The sequence below is a fragment of the Capsicum annuum genome, chromosome 4, assembly GCF_002878395.1.
Source record: "Capsicum annuum cultivar UCD-10X-F1 chromosome 4, UCD10Xv1.1, whole genome shotgun sequence".
Classification (NCBI taxonomy): domain Eukaryota; kingdom Viridiplantae; phylum Streptophyta; class Magnoliopsida; order Solanales; family Solanaceae; genus Capsicum; species Capsicum annuum.
The window spans coordinates 50,698,352-50,716,853 of NC_061114.1; the positions used below are offsets into that span (position 1 = coordinate 50,698,352).

The 18,502-nt window shown below is 33.9% G+C and overlaps 1 long non-coding RNA gene across 1 annotated transcript; it reads right to left on the bottom strand.

The window, feature by feature from the left end:
* Positions 1-14,244: 14,244 nt before the first annotated feature.
* LOC107845051 lies at positions 14,245-14,924 on the bottom strand. Its single transcript, XR_001666690.2, has 3 exons — positions 14,733-14,924; positions 14,597-14,665; positions 14,245-14,519 (listed from the first exon to the last, which is right to left on the bottom strand). It is a non-coding gene; the product is annotated as an uncharacterized LOC107845051 (long non-coding RNA).
* Between the last annotated feature and the right edge of the window lie 3,578 nt (positions 14,925-18,502).

An 18,502-nucleotide genomic window follows, 5' to 3' on the forward strand; every position in this document is an offset into this window, starting at 1 on the left:
TGTAGATCATACAAGTAGGAGATAGGATTGAAATGGTTTGAAAACTTTGATGATTTGAACAAGTAAAAATATTAGAAATAAAGGAATGATCAAATGCAATCAACTGCTATGTAATAGTTCATTTGATTTCCAGCTTAATCTAAAATAATTCTACAAGCATAAATACATCAGAATCTCCTAAGGCAGTTAAGCACATATAACATGTACATAAAATAGTAAGCAAAAATTATTTAAGATCTATAAGTGAAGGAGACCGAGCAAGGAATAAAACTATAGTTCTAACTCGAACTAGTTGAAATAAGAGTGTGAAAATTGAGTCATTTGGAAGCAGTCCAATACTTCATCAAAACAGGAGAACATTCAATTTTTAAACATAAATAAGCACACCATAAGAATAAATCCAAACAACCAGATATGATGGAATCTCAGGTTAATTAACAAAATATCACCTAAGAGGGACAAATCACCCTATGACTTGTCGAACCAGCTACCAATAACCTTACATTAAGAGCAAATATTAAAAAGAAGGAAAATAATCAAACCAAAAGCACCATATTAAACAAAGCATCAAGATTAAAATGAGATATTTAGCTAAAAATATAGTAAGTCAAACTACAATGTTCAAGTATAAACATGACATACTGGGAATTAATAAATTTTTATGCTACAGTGGTTTCACAAGCAGAACTAAATATGAATTACGAGATTTGGACATAAACTAGAAGTTAAAATGATAAATAACAAAACAAAGAAACTCTTTTAATCCTCATTAAACCAAGTTGAGATTGGACAATGGCCTAAACTCTCACAATAGGAATCGTTAAATCAAGGTAGTGAACTAGAAAAGAAAGGCGGAAATTTGATGATATATATGTTGATTCATGCTAAATTTACAGATAACCAACAACATCAATCAAGAGATAGTATATTCAAAGTAATCACATCAAAAATTACGACGTGAATACTGATTCAGTGAAGTAGAATAACAACGATCACAAACAAATCCTAAGGCCATCATAGCCATTTATAGCGAATAATTCCAGCACATTATTAACAATACCACGAAAAGAATAAAATGTTATTATGACTACAGAACAATGGGAAAAAATAGAAGAGAATGCCAAAACTAAAAGGTATGAAGTATCACCTATTTTGGAGCAACAAAAAGGACTTGGGCCTACGACGGAAGCTCAACCACCACCGAAAAGCTTTGCTGCAATTTTGAGAACTTCAAAATAGTCGACTACTTTTTGAAAAAAAAAAACTAAAAAAATGACTCTTTGCTTGAAAGTATATTCCCCCTTCCCCCCCTCTTCAAGACTTGAGTGTTTCTGCTCCAAAGAGAGCTTTTTATAGAAGGAATTGGGAGTCTGCTTTGCATTCCCAATCGATATGGGATCAGCCAAATCAAGGGGCAAATTTGGTATTACTCATGAGAGAATTGGAATTTGAGATAAGAGGACAAAAAAGATGAGTTAGATTTTGTACGAATTTTTACTAAGTAGTACAAAATTCGAATTTTGAATTTCAAATTACCAATCGGATAAGATTGGGTTGTTATTTTATGTGGGTTCGGGTCAGGTTCGCTAGACCTGAAAGTTATTATTGTTGTGCGTATGATGGAGAAGAAGAATTATGTAGGTTGGAATGGGTCGACTTTTGGGTTAGTTATGGGAATTGGGCTGGTAGATGGGTTATTGGGCCTGAATAGAGATAGGAGCTTTGGGTTGGCTGAAGTTTCTTATGAAATGAACTGAGTGGTCCGAAATAAATTACGATTGGACTGTTTTGGGAGTTATTTAAATAATAACCTCAATTTCATTAGGGTTTAGCCTATTCTATTTAACTTTTCGCCCAATATTATTTGGCCAATTGCATTGCAATTGTGACCAATTCAATTCCAATTATGGTCAACTTTAAAAGACGGGACAAATTAAATTGAAATTTGATACAAATTAACACCTTGTTTAATTCTGAGCTTCTGGATTTAATAAAAATCAATCAAATATTTTTCTAAATAAACTATTTTCAAGAACCGATTATGCTTAAATCAAGATTTTGAACATTTGAATTTATTTTCAAGATAAGTTTTGATTAAAATCCGATATTCCATAAAACAAATATTTAAGTAACAAAATTATATAATTTCATATAATTAAACACGATGATATATAATCGCTACTTAAAATGGCAAAATTACTCAGATAAATACTTTGAAAATCTTTTTATTTGGATAAAATAAATTTCATAATTTTATTCAAAAAATAAAGAAACTCGAGATTAAACTTAGTTATGGAGGGCAAAAATTAGGTGTCAACAATTAGTTAATTTAGCAAAGAGTTTTCTTTATCTGCATGAGAAGGTGTCAATTGTAGTTGGGCAGAAGTTAAAAAGGATAACTGGTATTGGGCAGGGCAGTTTCCCTTTTACCAACCTTAGATATCCTATTTTCTATGGTAGGGAAAAAAGCTCATTTTGAAGGTTTGGTATAGAAGATAATGGGTAAAATTTTGCTTTGGGCGAATAAAATGCTTTCTTGTGGAGGAAGATATACCTTGATTATGCATGTGCTATAGTCAATACCCATTTTTCTAATGTCAACTATGAATCCACCTAGAGGGGTGATTGACCAAATAAAAAAGATAATGGCAAAAAAAATTTGGGGTAGAACTGGTGGAGTGAAAGACAAACATTGGATTGCTTGGGAATCATTGTGTCTACCTAAAAATGAAGGTATGATTAGTTTTAGAGTTGTTCATCATGTGGCTGATGCTCTTTTTGCTAAGTTGTGGTGGAATTTTAGAACATCAGTTAATTCTCTATGGAGTGTATTTATGTGGTATAAGTATTGTAAGAAGTGACATCCAATTTTAGCACAAGGTGTAGAGACTTCTCATGTTTGGAGAAAAAATGATCAAAATGAGGGAAGAAGTGGAGCACAATATCCGGTGGAAAATTAAAGCAGGGACAGTCAGTTTCTGGTTTGATAATTAGAAAAAATTAGGTGCTTTATGTTTTGTTAAAATAGAGGATCAAGGAGAAGAGGAAATAGAGGTTAGAGAGTTTGTGAAAGATGGATCTTGGGATAGGGAGAAATTGGAGCAGTATATTTCAGCAGAATTGGTAGATTACATATGTGCAAATATAACACCTCTAACTGAAGAAGGACATTATGACAAAGCATGGTGGTCAGGGAATTTAAATGAAAGGTTCAATGTTAAATCAGAATGGGAGATGATCAGGAGCAAGAAGGAAGAACTTGAAATTTATAAGCTACTGTAGGCAAAAAAAATTCCTTTTAAGATAAATTTCTTTCGATGGAGGTCTTGGAAAAGCAGAATTGCTACAGATGATAACCTATAGAGAATGAGAATAAATTTGGTGTCAAGATACTGGTGTTCTGATACGAGTAAACAGGAAATAATGAATCACCTTTTTCTAACAGCTCCCATAGCTGAAAGGTTTTGGAAACATTTTGCTATATGTGCAGGTTTGGACATAGAAGGCTTAAACTTGCAACAATTAGTCAAAAGATAGTGAAATTCTGGAACCAATAGTAAATTATAGAATATGCATAAGGTGATTCCAGCTGTGATATTATGGGAATTATGGAAAAGAAGGAACAATAGAAAACATGGAGTGGATGCCAGTTTTGAACAACTGATACAACATGTATAAATTATTGTATATCAGTTGTTGAAAAGCTTGTATCCTTGGGTGAAAGTGAAGAGTAATAATTGGATAGATATAGTTATCACACTTGGGAGATATAAGCTGTAACACCCCGTATTTTCGTGCTAAAATTTAAACCGGAGTTCCTACGTCTATAAACTCCAATACCATGATTTATATTTGAATACATGTGTCATAATCATTATCTTAGTGAGAATAGTGCTTATGAGGTAAAAAATATTCATAGGAAGCACTTAGAGCAAAGTCGAGTTGAGAACACTTTTATCGATTGAGTTTTTGTATTTGATCCTACAAGGGTCAACTTTAAACGAGTGTATCTCCCAGAATATATTGATTCATATGTCCTACTATATATCAAATAAAAGATCTTAGAGTTAGCTTTCCAATGCATCTGTTTTCACCTTAATCCGATATCGGATCATTATCCTAGTGAGAATAGTACTTACAAGTTGAAAAATATTCATAGGAAGCACTTAGATCAAAGTCGAGTTAAGAACACTTTTATCGATTGAGTTTTTGTATTCGATCCTACAAGGGTCAACTTAAATAAGTGTATCTCCCAGAATATATCTATTCATGTGTCCTACTATATATCAAATGAAATATCTTAAAGTCAGCTTTCCAACGCATCTAGTTTCACCTTAATCCAATAGCAGAGTGGAAAGTTATAATCATTTTTCCTCAGTACGTCCATCTGTCAACAAGGTGACAACTTGAGGAGATAAGCTGTCAACTAAGTGACGACCTATCAACCAAACCGTCAGCCTTAACTAGAATATAATCAACCTCAGCTACAAAGTGATGACTTGAGGTGATAAGTCATCAACTAAGTGACGAGCTATCAACCTAGTCGTCAGCCTTAACCAGAATAAAGTTAGTATTGTCTAGATATAGTTTATTCAGGTAAGTGAGCATTCATGTGTAGACCGTTAGAGCAAAGAAGTTATGGCTTAGTCTCGAGGATATGGAGTAGACCTATAAGCTTAAAACGCCAGCATTGATCTAAGGGGGAGATGGTAGAGTGCAAAGCCAAATCAAGTTTTGAGAATTTGATTATGATATATGTTGATAAGAGTTGTGATGAGATAGTGATCCCTCCTTACTTTAGAGTATACCTTGGATTTTAGTCATTATTACACCATATTCATGTCTTGTGTGATAGATCCATGCCAAAGGCCAATGCTTATACACTTCATGCGTATTCAAGTTCATTCTCAGCTTCGGGTAAGTAAGTAATAGCTTCACTCTATGATTCGAGTCATCCATTATAAATCTATGAACTCCATTCTTACGTTGAATAGCTTATGATAAGTATGAACTCATGTTTCAGAGTATGATCAGTTCTCAGAACTCATGATACTAGTGAAATTTGCATTATATCATGTATGTCCTCAGTTTAGATCTTTTTAATGAATCCATGCCTTGGACGTTCTATTCCTCAGGCCTTGGTTAAGTGTCAAAGTTATGTATAGTATTCTTTTGTCCTTCAGGTCCTTATGTGTTAGCCCTTCAAAGACCTCTTCTTATGTTAAGATAATGGTGATGATAATGGATAAGCAATTGTTTAGATAAGAGAGAGTTGATTACCCTCATTAAGAAAGATTATTTATGCTTTTTCTATTTAAGGCTAAAGGATGAAGGAATTTCGAGGTAAATCTTTGGTATATGTCATAGTTAGTTGAGAATTCTAGGTATGTCTCCTTAAGAATAGTGCAAGAAAGTTGTTATTGATTGAGGTTTAGAGAATATGAGAAGTATGCCTCATGGGTGTTTGCCTTTAAGTTTATATGTGGTTATAATGATAGGCTTGAATGCCATGTTGGGACATCAGTGGATGAATACAATATGCGCTAGTGAATCCATAGTAAGAGTTCAGAGTTAGTCATTGAAGTGGTAAGGCATGTTATGCTTAGGGTGTGAGCTCTAAAAGAGACATAGAAGATTGAATCATGTGGTTTACATTAGTATTATGGTGTGGAGTGTCTTTCCTTGTGATTTTGAGTTAGGCTTGATCATGGTGAGAGGATTTAGTTTAGTTTAGACTTTAGTAGATAGATTTATCAATGCCCATGTGAGAATTATAAGTTGAATCAAATAAGTATGGTATGTAAGGGGAATAGTATAATTGAGGGAGTATTTGAGAAGTGTTGCTAAGCTTGAAAGTAAGAAGTTGCATTGTCTAAGGCCTATTAATTCTATCCTAACTTATGATTTATATGGCTATGTTCCATGCTATAGAGTTGTATCAATGTTCTGATTCATTATACAGATGTCTTGTTCAGATCATGCCCGAAATTCTTTACTCCCTAATATTATTAGAATTTCTTAGAAAAGTGTTGAAGAAATACTCCATTTGAGTATGAGCAGTCAGTATGGTCCAGTACATATAGTCCGCAATCTAGTTTAGCAATCAAGGAGATAAGCTCCTATAGATTTCCAACTTTCCATTTAGTCTTATTACCCAAAGTGTCACGAGTAAGGCCATTCCATGAGTTAAAATGTTCGCATTCATGCAAATTACGAATTTAGCTCAGTTCATGCACCATGCATCAGTTGCAGATTTAGATATTAAGTCAAGATTCAGCTTGTAAGTGTTCCATACCTCATCTCAGTCTTTCAATAGTATTTTAGCCAAGTCAGTATCATTCAGGGACGAATGATTCCAAGGGGGAGATAACGTAACACCCCATATTTTCATACTAGAATTTAAATCATTGTTCCTACGTCAATAAACTCCAATCCCATGATTTAGATTTGAATACATATTTCATGATCATTATCCTAGTAAGAACAGTGCTTACAAGGTGAAAAATATTCATTGAAAGCACTTAGAGCAAAGTCGAGTCAAGAACACTTTTATCGATTAAATTTTTTTATTCGATCCTACAAGGGTCAACTTTAAACGAGTGTATCTCCCAGAATATATCAATTCACGTGGCCTACTATATATCAAATGAAAGATCTTAGAGTCAGCTTTCCAATTCATCTTTATTCACCTTACTCCGATATCGAAGTGAAAAGTTAGGATCATTTTTCCTCAGCATGTCCTTTTGTCAACAAGGTGACAACTTGAGGTGATAAGCCATCAACTAAGTGATGAACTATCAACCAGGTCATCAGCCTTAACTAGAATATGATCAACTCCAGCTACAAAGTGACGACTTGAGGTGATAAGACATCAACTAAGTGACGAGCTATCAACTAAGTTGTCACCCTTAAATAGCAAGGGTCCAAGTCCATCTATGGGTTGACGACTTAGTTGATAAGCTATCAACTAGTTGATAAGCTATCAACTAAGTTATCAACTGAAAATTTCTGCAATTTTAATTAAGTTTTATAGGGGTACTTTGATCTTTTCCTCACCTCAAACCCTATCCCTCCCACGACTTAAAGCTTCATTATGCGTTATTAGCCATCACTTATCAGTTTTAGATGTCATTAATCCTCTTCACCCTCAAGAATAATAAGATTAGGGTTTCTTCCCAAGAACAAGTAATTCAAGTCTTTCCTCAAGAAAAACAAGAATCTAAGTTCTCTAATCCAAAAATTTCAAGAAAATCTTTCAAGATCATCTCCAAGGCTTTCAAAGTCAAGATTTATCCACCAAGTCAAGTCAATTAAGGTATGTGGGGTTATGAACAAGGGTATTCTTTCACCCTTATGCCCAAATTACATAATTTTGAGAATTTATTTACTTGTTTTGAAGTAGGGTTCATACCCAAGTTTCTATATTCTTGAAGCATGTGATCACCATAAGATTTAAAGTTTTAAGTTTATCAAGAAGTGCTTGCGTTTAAGTTTTAACTTATGAGATTTCTATTATGCATAAGATTGCACTATCTTGACTTGATATTGTTGAAGTATTTCAATATTGTTATTGAGCATGAAGTTTTGTTATGAATTGACTTGAGTTTAAAGCATGGATTTTAAGCCCTAAGATTAAGTATTGAGATTTCAAGAAGATCATGCTCTTAACTTTTATTTGATGGTTTTATACCAACATTTAAAGAAAGATAGATCTTTTGATCCTCAGCTAAGAGATGGAATCCAATTTATTTATTTTGATCATAATTTAGAGCAAAGAGATGCATAACTGGTTTTCATTATAAACCCTTATGTTATTTTGAGGTGGACTTCCTAAAGAGAGAGCATAAAGTAATATGGGAATAGTATTTAGCATCGAGTTGGGTGTGATTCCAAGATCTCATGCCCCAGAACTACATGCCACCGTAAGATTTTAATACCCATGGTGGGTTCAGTATTGTGATCACTCTAGTTTAGGTTCTTTTCTGACTGCAAGGGTAGAACAGCCCTCCCTAATGTGGGTGTGAGATATTGGACTCCATGATAGCTCACATGGTTTATGTCAGTTAGAACAACCTCCCACAAGAAATATTAAAAGTAAAGATTTTAGAAACTAAGTGTAAAGACTCACAGTCTTATTCAAATATTATTTTACATAAGTTATTATCTATGAGATTTCAGCTTTCAGTTTTATTCAAGCCCAAGGTGAGTCACTTACACTTAGCATGCATTATTTGAAAGTCTATGAGCATCTTGAGTTATTATTTTACTTATGCATTCACCCCACATACTCAGTACATTTCAGAAGTACTGATCCACATATATGTCTATGTGCTACATTATCTCATAATATAGGAACCAGTTGTAGCCCACTGTAATGCCCCGAGAGTACACCATAGGCGTCACAGGGTGCTTACAGTCCCGAGGGACCACAAGCTAACCCATGAGCTGGTACCTGCTGTGAGCACTGAGAAAAACTGATATTAAAAGATCATATGCAGAAAAAAACTAAGGAATACCATAAGGTTTTAAATCATAAATCTGATAAGTCTATAAGAAAAAACTAATAATACTGATCATGACAACTGAAATCTGAAAACTGACTAACAGTCTGTACTAGTCTGAAAAGCCTCTACTGACTGAATAAGCGTTGATGGGACAGGCCCCAACTAACTTCATTTGACTACTAAACTGAAAGCATGAAAATAAATAATCTTTCCTCGAAATATGAGGACTCACCACTGCTACGGTTGATAATCTAGAAAGTCTATGCGCGATCTGGGAACTGAGCATATGAACCAATGATATGATACATCATAGCGCAAGAAAAGAGTATGCGATCAGTACTTTGAATGTACTGGTATGCTAAATGAGGTAGGTTGATATGGCATGGTTTCATGTGCATGAATAATTACTGACTGAATAGCAGGAAGTTATAAATAAAAATGCATGGAATCTATAAGTACTGAGTGTGCATGGAATCTATAAGTACTGAGTGTGCATGAAATCTGTAAATACTGAGTGTGCATAAAATCTGTAAATACTGAGTGTTTATGAAATCTGTAAATATTGAGTGTAGATGACCAAGCATAAAACATGTTCTGAATATAATTTGTAAGTTGAGTTACTAAAATCTGATGAATGAATATCTGATATCTTCATGCTATGGTCAAACAAAACTGAAGCTAAATTACTGAGTTGATTTCTGGACTGAGACTGTGGGAGGTATCATCTAACCAACATGCCCCGCTCTGAACTGATTGGGTTTCAACCTTTAACCCCAGTTAAAAGGGTGTTAATACTGTGCCACGGGTACTAAAAATGGCTATGTGGATCCACAAGCTACTGAAAAATCAGGATGTCAAGCCTAAACTGATGGGTGACACCTGAGCGGAGTCAAGCCTAATCTGACGGGTGACCTCTTGGAGGTAGTCAAGCCTAATTTGATGGGTGACTACTCATCCTATGCTGGCTACGCAATTTTGGAATACAGGGACTACTACTAACGACTCTGCCTAACTGGCGGGGAAGTCGTCATCCATGCATTCGCTTGGTGCTAAATCTTACTCCCAACTGAAGGACGGTGAATTCTGAACTGATCTAAGTTTAACTGATTATGATGACTAACTGAACCGATAATGCTCATAATATATTCTGAAACTATTTTGAAGATACTGAGACTAATTAAACAACTAAGTTTGTAGGTATTCATAATCCCCAGAACTTGATAGCAATAACAGTAAAATAGTACTAAGCTTTGGGGACATAACATAGAAACATTTATTCAAAATCCATTCTTATAGGCATTTTATCAAACACTTAATATACCTTATTCAAGTTAAGCATGGGCATAGTTTAAAGCTTGTAGTAATAGCATGAATTCAACCTCCACAACACTAATATGATTTAAATCAATGAATAACAACATTAAAATATGTGGGGTTTGATAACAACAACAATTTCATGTAAACATGTCATAGAATTACAATTCATGGGAGTTCATGGTTAAAATCACAATTTAAAATCACAATAACTTGTAAAGATCACAACTTTGAATTTAAAATTGGATACTTGGACTCCAAGGGTCAAAGGAACCCATGGATGAACATTTAACATACCTAGGTTGATGAATTCGTGAGAGTTGATGGTGAATTCTTGAGATTTGTTCTTGATTTGTGGAGGCTAGGGTTTTTGTTCTTGAAAAAGGGCTACCTTAATTTGAGTAATTGGTGAAATAATGAGCAAATAAGGCTCTATTAGGACTTAAATCCCGTGTTTGTACGGATTTGGAGCTATGGGAAAAGACCAAACGGTCCCTGGGCATTAAAAATCCCGATTTTGAGGCTTACCGCTGAGTGGTATTGGTCCCACCTCTATAGAACCACTGATCGGGCTAATAGCAGTGACCAACTGCCTTAGGACGACTCCGATTTGAAGGTTTACTGCTGAGCGGTATTGGCTTCACCGCTATTGCACCATCGAGTGGTGTAATCGCGGCAGCCCACTGCCTCACACAAAAAATGCTATAACTTTTCACTCTATTATTGGATTTAGGCGAAATTGGTATCATTGGAAAGTTAATTCAATTATATATCTGTTCGTGGGTCATGAGCTCAAAAATTCTTAGTAAAAAGAAAGATATGCTCTTTTGAAGTTGACTATAGAAACATCTTTCTCAAGAACTCAATCGGTAAGGGATATTTTGATTCATCTAATAGCTAGGATGTATTTAAGGCCTTACTACACATCAAACTCGATAATAAAACTACCAAAGCACAATAATTTATTTCTCACAAACTTGAAGCATAGCCCTAACATTAGTTTAGATTTTTGGGGGTATTATACTCACACATCATAATCAGACAGTATGCAGCTTTCAGTCAGTAGGTAATGAGTCCTTTTGATTCGAGGGATCGAGTCAATCATAGTTCGAGTAGCATCCTGTTTTCTTTATTCAGTCGTATTGATTTAGGATAACTGGGAGTCATGTCCTGGCTACTTATAGTCAGTATTAGTAGAGGCTTCATAGACAGTCAGTAGAGTTGATGTATTTTATTTCAGACTTTTTTTGTATAATGTAATACCCCAACTTTCCTTAAGCCTAAATTGTATCTGTATAAGATTAAGGAATGACTTTCAAAGTGAGTAGTGTTTAAATCATATAGAGTTTTCCTAATTTTGACTTTTTATCATGGAGAAAATTGAATTAGCTTTCCAACGATACCAATTTTCCCTAAATTCGATATCGAAGTAAAAAGTTATGGATGTTTTACAGAGAACTGTTCAAACAGCCCAGGAGCGACAGGCAGGCTGACAGACTGTCATGCAACCGTCGCGCAAGTGACGGACCATCGCTCCGGCCGTCGCAAGTGGGGTAGTAAACCCATTCACTGGCCAAGTGCGACGGTCAGGCCGACGGACCGTCGAGCTAGCGATGGATTGTTGCCCAAGACGTCGCAACTAAGGCAGTAAGTCTCTACTCTGGCCCAGGTGCGACGGTCAGACCGATGGACCGTCTAGCCAGCAACGGACCATCACACGAGTTGTCGCAGATCCCATTCAGCATTTTAAAACCATTTTTAAAAGGGCTTTTTGTTTTTTTTCCACCCTTTTTAACATCTAGATATATCAAAATGAAGCATAGAACTTCGGATTCATCCAAAGCATTAAGAACTAGAGTTTTCTCTCAAGATTAACCCTCAAGAGCAAGACCCAATTCCTTCTCCAAGATTTCACCATAGTTTTTGCAAATTAATTTAAGAATCAAGGTTCCCAAGTCAAAATCTTCACGAACCCTCACTCAAGAGTACGAAAAAGAGTCTCAAGCAAGCTTGTTCATCTAAATTCATAATCTAAGGTATGTGAGGTTTGAACAAGGACACACCTTTCATCCTTGTGCCCAAAAGTTGTTTTAATTACAAAGATATATGGTTTTACATATTTTTTTATGAAATTGAAGTATGGGTTATACCCTATGTTATTATTTCTTCAGATTATAATGGTTTCAATGTTTTAGAAATTGAAGTACATGAGTATGTTGAGATTATAATGCATATTGCTGAAAATTTCTAGATTTCTATATGATTTATGAGTCTTTATGATATCGAGTATGAATTTTGATACGTCTTAACCTGAGATTGAATTATGGTTCATTAAACCCTACTTGAGATTGTAATTTTAAGAACTTTGGTGCTATAAGCACCCATGATTTGAGTATTTTGAGATTTTTGAGAAAGTTTTGGTCATGATGGTCATAGTAGCTTTGAAATCCACTTCGTTAAATGAGATTACACATTTTGTAGTTGGTTTCATTATAAACCATGAGATTATTAAATATGGATTTCCATGAGATGAGTGTAGCTAGTTAAAAGGGAGTAGTATTTAGAATTGAGTTAGGTAAGTTACTATGATTTCATACCCCAGAACTACGTGCCACCGTAGGATTGAGATTTATGGGCCCGAGGCAGAGATAGTGATCACTAAGTTGAGTTATACACCCTGAAAAAAGTATGACGCCTTTTCCAAACATGAGGTTTCTTCCTTAGGAGTACAAAACGTTGGACTCCATGTAGCTCGCATGGTGTATGTTGGTTAAGAGAACCTCCTTGCTAGTAAGAGTAAATAATCAGTTTCTAAAGTAAAGTATGTTCTTTGAGATGAGTTATTTTCCCTAAAGCTTTGAAAGATATCCTGGTCAGTAAAGATTTTTAGATACTAAGTGTAAAAGGCTCACAACCTTATTCAATTAATGTTTTACTTTAGATTTCAGTTTTAAAATTACAGTCTTAGCTCTCAGATACAGAGGTGAGCACTTTACCACTTAGTTTATATGTTTTGAGAAGGGAATAGAACTACAGATTTTAGAAATAGTATATTGACTAACGAGATTTATACTATGCGTTCCATTATTCATAATTTACGAGATATACATTTTTTGAGATTATTCAAGCTATGTGAGTCAGTTATATCAGCATGCATGATTTTTATAAAGATTGATGATATTGTTGTTTTAAGTAGCATACACCTCCATATACTCAGTACATCCTCAAAGTACTGATCCACATATACGTCTGTGTGCTACATTGTCTCATAATATAGGTTCAGGTGCTCAGTCTCAGCAGTGACAGTGATCTTCGAGTACCTTTATCTACACATCAGCAGTTGGTGAGTCCTCATGATTCAAGGACCTAATCCGTTGTTTTCAGTATTTATAGTAGTTGATTATTTCTTTTCAATCCAGTTGACTCAATTGGGGGTTTGTCCCAATGACTCTCTAGTTCTTAGTAAGTAAAGGTTTGTCAGACTGTCAGTTGAAGTTTTGTTCCAGATTTCTAGTATTTGATAAACAGACATTTGTTTTCAATGATTTCAGTTCTATTTTGATATAATATAACATTTTTTGTTTGGTTAGTCATCCTAAAGTAAGAGATAGAAGTAGTAACAGGCTCAAAGGGTTAGCTTGGGACTACTTGTAGCCTTAAGCACCGTGTGACATTTCGGGATGAGATTTCGGGGCGTTACATATAACCAGAGTTGTAATTATTTTAATGGTTTTGTTTTGAAGATGTTTAGCTAAATACATTTCGCCCGCTTATTATTTCCAGTTTAATGTATTTAAATTAGTTGCTCACGAGTTATGCTAGTATAAGGGTTAGATTGGGATCACTTGTAGTCCTAAGCACCATGTAACGTCCAGGGGTCGTCTTGGGGTGTTACATAAGCTTAAGTTACATTATTATGTGGTCAAGTGGGAGATGCCAATAGTAGGAGGAATAAAGTGTAACACAGATGGAGCTAGCAAAGGCAATTTTGGTCTTAGTTCATATGGTTTCTGTTTACGTGATCATCAAGGGGATTTAATTCATCCTGAGGCTGGAGTAATATGACAAGCAACTAACATGGAAGCAGAAGCAAAGGCCATTCTGGAGGCAGAAAAATGTCTATCTAAATGGAATGTTCAAGAGAAAGTTATTGAAACAGGCTCTTTGTCTATGCCTAAATTTTTAATGAAAGTACGGAAAGTTCCTTGGGAGATTGTGGAGACTGTTGAGGAGATTAAGAAGGAAGTGTTGGGGCAAAACATCAAAATGCAACACATTTTTAGGGAAGGAAATCAATTAGCAGATTATCTTGCTAATTATGCCTAAGAGTTAAGCAGCAGCAAACAGTTTCACAATTTCACAGAGTTACCATTAAGAGGAAGAAAGATCCTAAATGCTGATAAGTGGAAGATACCAACAATAAGGATAAGCAAAAGGAAAATCCATCCATAATAAGCATAAACATTCCCAGGAGTCACATGCACAGAAAAAAAGTAAGGAAATAGCAAAGCTACAGAAGTAGAATCACAAATATATGCTGGATCTACACAGGCATAAAAGCTGCTAAACTAGTTTATCTAAGCTATGTTTACATACACAAATTTTCACCAAAAAGAAAGAAAACCGGTGTTCAGACTTAGCCATAAAGCAAAGAGGTCAACCTCAAGCCTTACCCTGCGACAATGGAAATTTTTCCATCAGCTGCAAAATCGTAAAAAGAGATGGGTTACAAGGAAGCAACATAAGAAAAGGAGTAAGTATGGTTTATGAGGTATTACAGGTAAGGGAGCTGAGCCCGGTAGATACACTCCTAATACTCCACAATTCAGTGGTCAAACACCAAACACCTAAGCGAAAAAACAGTCAAAATAGAGCTAACACACAGATTAATGAAGACAAAGCTAAAGATTTTACCTTCAAGTAATGAAGTTTCTTGTGTAGGAAGCATTGTTGATCGAAGAGGTGGAACATCACGGATAACCCAAAGGAGACGACAGAATTACAAGATCAGATGGCACCTGAGAGGATGCATTTTGGGATTTTTGAAGAATTTGGAAAGTCAACTACTGATGATTGAGTACTGGAGCAGTTTATTTTTAATATACTCAAACAGGTCATTGTTTACGTGGCTAGGCCATTCACTTTTGTATTATTTACCTTATTTTTTTATTTTGGCCCAAGTCCAGACGTTTGTTTGGGCTTTGGTTTTGATAAATAAAATAGCTTAACAACCACAAAAATTTGATTAAAAAAAGTGTTTGAAAGTATTTTTTTTATTTTAATCGAATATTATAGAAGTGTATAAAAGCAATTTAAACACTTAAAATAAGTCAATTCAAATAGGAGAATCAACTTTTTTGTATAATATTTGTATAATGTATATGAATATAATATACACCTCTTATAATTTTACATAACTAGTTTAGATGTACGCGTCTTGCACGTGTACCACACTTTAATGAGTTTTAATATTACACTAAATAATATATTTGTTTAAATAATAAAGATAAATATAATAGTTAAATTTAATATTTTTGAATATGTAAAGATGGAGAATTTATTTATTAAACCTAATCTTTACCAAAAATATTTTTAAAAGTCGATCGTCTTTCATCTACCATCTATAAATTACAACAAAACAATACAATGATAGAGACATCAAAATAATACAATTAAATTTAATCTTTACACACAAAAATTTTCTCGAAGTCGTCCGACACTCATCTACCACCTGTAAATGATAACAGAATAATACGATAATAATGATATCAAAATAATACAACTAAATCTAACCTTTACATAAAAAAAAAATTCTCAAAGCCGACCAACATTTATCTATCACCAGTAAACTGCAACAAAATAATACGATAAAAGTGATATCAAAATAATACAATTAAACTTAAATTTTACACATGAAAAATTCTCAAAGTCAATCAAAATTCATCTACGAACTGTAAACTACCACAAAATAACAAACTAATAGAGATATTATGATAATACAATTAAACCTAACTTTTACCTAAAAAAAATTCAAAACCGACCTACATCCTTCTAGCATCTAGACACTAAAATAAAATAATAAAATAATAAAATAATAAGATAATAAAGATATTAAAACAATACAATTAAACCTAACGTTTACACAAGAAATTCTTCAAAGCCAACCGGCATTCATCTACGACTTCTAAACTATAATATATATATATATATATATATATATTTATATATATATATATATATATATATATATAAGAATGGTAATAAATTACAAGAGATTTAATGATAATACAATTATGGATGGATATAAGCTACCAGATAAAACATAACTAATAAATAGAATTCAAGGAAGAAAAGTATTCAGTAAATTCGACTGAAAATCTGGGTACTAACAAATTAACATACATGAAGACAACATAGAATTGACAGCTTTTACATGTCCTCAAGGACATTTTGAATGGTTAGTCATGACATTCGGACTAAAGACAGCACCCCCAATTTTTCAAAGAAAAATGGATCATAATTTTGGGAATTATAAGAATTTTATAGTAGTTTATGTAGATGATATTCTAGTTTTTAGTAATAGTATGAGAGAACATTTAGGGCATTTATAAAAGGTTTAAGTTATATATATATATATATATTTGAATGGTTAGTCATGTCATTTGGACTAAAGACAGCACCTCCAATTTTTCAAAGAAAAATGGATCATAATTTTGGGAATTATAAGAATTTTATATTAGTTTATGTAGATGATTTTCTAGTTTTTAGTAATAGTATGAGAGAACATTTAGGGCATTTACAAAAGGTTTAAGTTATATATATATATGAATGGTTAGTCATGCCATTCGGACTAAAGACAGCACCCCCAATTTTTCAAAGAAAAATGGATCATAATTTTGGGAATTATAAGAATTTTATATTAGTTTATGTAAATGATATTCTAATTTTTAGTAATAGTATGAGAGAACATTTAGGGCATTTACAAAAGGTTTAAGTTAGACTCCAGTAAGCAAAACTGATGCACAAACTCAGACCCCAACTCAGAGTTCTCCATCTCCTCAAAAAATGGATGAGAAGGGTGTGCATTTCCCAATAAATGCTCAGAAATCTACTGTACCAGATGTTGGTACAGCTAGTCCGATTCAAACGATGATCGGTAAAGACAAATCAAATCCGTTCATGGCTGTCACTTTGCCAAAAAGTGAAGATGAAGGCTGCTCTTCATCAAAAGCTAAAATAAGATCTGGACATAAGACTTCAAAAAAGACTTTAATATCCAAGAGAAAAAGTGAGACAATAGAGACAATAATAGTTCAATAAAATAGAAAACAGTGAAAATTTCAATTTTGAATTTGTTTATCAGTTTGTAAAAAGCCTACTCAGTACTCCCTCTATCCTACTGTTTCTTCATGTTATCATTCTTATAGTTTATATTTTCCCCAGAGTTTGGTATATTTTTTTCTTTTTTTTTTCTTTACCCTGTTCATCTCTTCCTCTTAATCTATGTTCTTAACACCGTACTTCTTTAACCACACCCCGAAAAATTTTTATCTGGCAGCTAACAATCGTCCTTTGTCTATTGTGCAGACCTTTTGGACTAACAAGGCCAGAATTCCTAGGAATTTACAGGTTAATCCATTGTTGATGCTAAGAAATTAAGAGGCTAACCATATACTAAGGGTAAGAATTTTATAGACAGTTTAATTTACATGGTTATGCAAAAACTATTTAAAACATACATATAAGAATATGAATATAAATATTTTTGTGGGGAAAATATGGGAATAAGAACTTACATGAAGTAACTAGGAGAGATGTTTCCCTTTCGGGAACCCCCTAAAGATCGAATAGAAAACTTGAAGCTTTTACTTAAACCATGATGTTACAAAGTTTATACAAGAAAGACTGGGTTAGACAAGTTTTTTGGGAGGAAAGGTTTAAACATTTCAGGTGAGTTTGGAGGTTGGTTGATTTCACTCTACCTTTCTACTACAAGATGTGCTCCTTTTATAGGCAAAAATGTACATAAAGGTGTGGTTCTAAAGCTACTACGTGGCCGCAACATAATTGGCCGACACTTTTAGATAAGGGATAAGAAAGAAAACTTTAATAATGCAAGTCGGGTACGCTTTGGGCCCCATCGTCACATGCGTTATTAATTTTCTTTCACACTTATTTTGACGCATGCTTCAACAGTTTTTCTTTCTTTTTAGAAAGTAGTGATAAAGGAAGCACTCCGACTGACTCTGACTTTTACAAGACATAAAGTGGGCATCCCCACTTGACCATACTAGCTAATAATACAAACTGTGACAACTGTAGAGTAGCTTTACAACTTGTTTCTAACATTTGTATGTGTTTAATCAATCTAGTGTTTTCCATGAGGAGTGACTCCTTTTGGGCATTTAGCGTTTTGAAGTTTTCCGTCATAGAAGAGCAATGGTTACAAAAAATAATCTTTCCAGTTTCCTTTTGCAGGTTGTATTGGGGTATCTGGTCTGGATTTTGTCTATATATATATATATATTAGAGATATGCCTTCTTTTGTATTTTTCTTTTTTCTCCTTTTTTTCAATTAATTTATTTTACAAAATCATGTCTTTAATTCATACATTCAATTAGCATTGTGATTTCATGTGAGTTACAACTTTTTCACCTCCTGCATTTTTTTATATTCTCATTAA